This window comes from Malus domestica, chromosome 10 (assembly GCF_042453785.1).
Source record: "Malus domestica chromosome 10, GDT2T_hap1".
NCBI classification, from domain to species: domain Eukaryota; kingdom Viridiplantae; phylum Streptophyta; class Magnoliopsida; order Rosales; family Rosaceae; genus Malus; species Malus domestica.
The window spans coordinates 20,912,514-20,915,466 of record NC_091670.1 but is presented as its reverse complement, the minus strand read 5'-3'; the positions used below and the strand labels follow the sequence as shown (position 1 = coordinate 20,915,466).

At 38.6% G+C, this 2,953-nt stretch overlaps 1 long non-coding RNA gene across 1 annotated transcript; it reads right to left on the bottom strand.

Annotated features, from left to right (window-relative positions):
* Positions 1–516: 516 nt before the first annotated feature.
* Positions 517–1,828, bottom strand: LOC139188884 (uncharacterized). Its single transcript, XR_011572260.1, has 2 exons — positions 1,416–1,828; positions 517–823 (listed from the first exon to the last, which is right to left on the bottom strand). It is a non-coding gene; the product is annotated as an uncharacterized lncRNA (long non-coding RNA).
* Between the last annotated feature and the right edge of the window lie 1,125 nt (positions 1,829–2,953).

Here is a 2,953-nt window from a genome sequence, read left to right as displayed (position 1 = left end):
TGATTGGGCCTAAAAATAAAACTTTGTAAAACCTTTTTGAAAAATGTATTAACCTCTCGTCATAAAGCAAGTATAGTTTCCAAATATAACACACATATTTATAATATGAATATACTTACTGTAGCCAACAATATCTCAAGAATGCAATACGTCACAATAATTCATAAACAAACACATAACCTCCAGTAACCATAATATCTTGCATAAATAAACATTTCATATCGAGTGCTCATCGACATATGCTAACACACAAGTTCATGTAGAGATATTGTAACATGAACATGATTGGGTGTAATAATGATTTACGCTTTAGTACTACAATCACATGAAGACTGGCACAATGCGCATCACATACGAGTCCTAATTGCCTAGGATAGGACTGTCACATAAAATGGATCCATAGTTAGCGTATGGTGCGATGTGAACATACGCATGAAGATTGGCCTTGACCCGAGCGAGTACAAGCACCAATGTAGCACATGATGAGCAGATAACGTAAATATAGTCATGCCATAGTGATTCGATAATTCTAGTCAACAAAATATTATTCAAATAAAATATTAATCATGGCTATATATAAAATCCCATAGTAGTATGCATACTTGTGCATCCCGTAGGATTTAACATAATTTTGTAAATTCCGCCATTTCACTAATTCTTATAAACATTAATCTAATCTAGGTATACATAGAATTTTTTTTATTAAATATACATGTGGAAACTAAATAAATATATAATATTTAAAAGCAAAGACCTACTCACAGTCATATCGTCGGGTCAAACCCGCCTCGTGGGCATCGAAGATCCTTGCGACGCGTTTCACCTAGAAACGAAACCATTTACGTAAATATATAATGTATTAACGTAATTACACTTTTTCAAAGTACGGTTAGTAAAGGAACTATTTTAAAAGGATCGAATTTCTGGAAATTGGCGGCGGATTCGGGTTCGACACGTCGAGAAATCTAAGGGGGGACCTCGAGCTCATCCACGCGCCGCCACATGTCGCCACAAGGTGGCTGCACGCGTCACTCTCGGTTGCTCCCCTACGCACCTGCGAGTACACTGGTACTTTCCTTGCTTGCGAAGCTTGCAAATTTACAGGTTGTAGGGCCAACTTTCAGAGCTCCAAACGAGCTCAAATCTCAACCAAAATCGATGATACAAAACCCTAAGTGAAGCTAAAAGTGTAGGGAATAGGTCTATACCCATTTGAGGCCATGTTATGGCCAAATTTGGCCTAAAAGGGAGTCTGAATGTGGCTTTATAGCCACGGTTCTAAGTTCCAAAAAAAAAAACTAGAGAAAACTCCCCCGAGATGTTTTTTGTACCGAATTCCATCAAAACACACATAAGAACTCAAATATTTATTCATAACATTACAGGGAATTAATTTAACATCGTTGAAGTCTTACCTTCGCCATAAAGGTGAGATTCTTGCCAGAAAACTCAGATTTCAAACAGAGCTCTATGTGAGCTTTTTGCATGATTTTCAGTAACCTAAAGCTTGGGTTAAGTTTGTAAGGTCGAGGGGAAGATGGTCTGGGTTCCGAGGCTAGCCGAATTGGCGATGGTCGTACATGGCTAGGATGATGGCTCGGTGGTGTTTTACTAAGATGAGAGAAAGATTGAATGAAAGAATGAGTGAGGGAACAAGAGAGTCAAGGCAGACCTCGGTAGTTCACGTGGAGTTCTTCGGAAGAAGGTGGCAAGTTGTGTGTGCCTTGGGTGGCTTCTCTACACTTGCAGAGAAAGAAAGAGATGAGAGGGAGCTAAGAGGTGAGAAAAAGTGAAATGAGAGAATGAGAGATGAGGTGGCACCAAATGAATGGAAAGAGATGAAAAAAAGTAGGATTTCTGGGGGATTGGGAGACACAGGAAAGAGGGAAAGAGTGGGGTGTGGGCCCCACGTGGCTCATAAAACAAGCCACAAAATATCTCTAAACATGAAATTACCAAATTGCCCTTCATGTTCATAAGTTTGTAAAATCTCTATTGTAGCTCCAAATTCAATTCTAGCACTTATGCATTCGTAGCAATGATTACTACAAGAATACGGTAAAATATTGGCTCGTACGTGTCACGAAAAAGGCAGTCAACAAAAGTTAACAATCTCGCCTCTAGGGGCATTTTCATGATTTTGCTCCTTTAAAATAATAAAATCATAAAATAAGGGACGGGTTGTTACACATGGTCTCATATTCACCTTTGATCTTATCCCATACTCCTCCACCTCCATCTATTGTAGCCTTCGCCGTCTCTTCTCTAAAAAAAATATTCTCAAGACACCAATCTTTACATCCTTCGACACCCTTCATTGAATTTTGAATCCAGATCAAGACCACCTTTGGTGACGGCTTGGATTAGTGACGACTTTTGTGACTCCACCGTCAACATTTAGTTGATCAACAACCTAACAACCTTAACCTTGGAGAGCTTGTGGAGCGCTCTCCCGGTGATCTTGATGATGGAAAGAATGGCGAGCTCTGCCTTGAGATACTCTCACTGTGGAAAAATGTGCTTTGACAACTTTTTTATTTAATTATTAAACGCACATCAACACAAAAGAAAATTTTTGACAGAACTGTGGCAGAAGGACCACATTGATTTGCGACATCTATTTTCAGGAACTATGTTGATCAATTTTCAATTTCAAAGACCATCTTGATGGTGTGAATCAATTTCAAGGACACCAATTGTGATAAAAACTCTCACATCTTGTGGGACCCATTTATGTGCCACATCAGCACATAACAAAACTTTTGACATTGTGAAGGAAATACTATATTGATGTATGACACCTATTTTCAAGGACTACATTAATCGATTTTCAGTTTCAGGGACCATTCTGATGGTGTGGATCAATTTCATGGGGTATTTGTGATATAAACCCTTTTATTACGAGCAATACTAATTCTAAATACCACACCAAGAAAAGGGAAATGTTTAAATT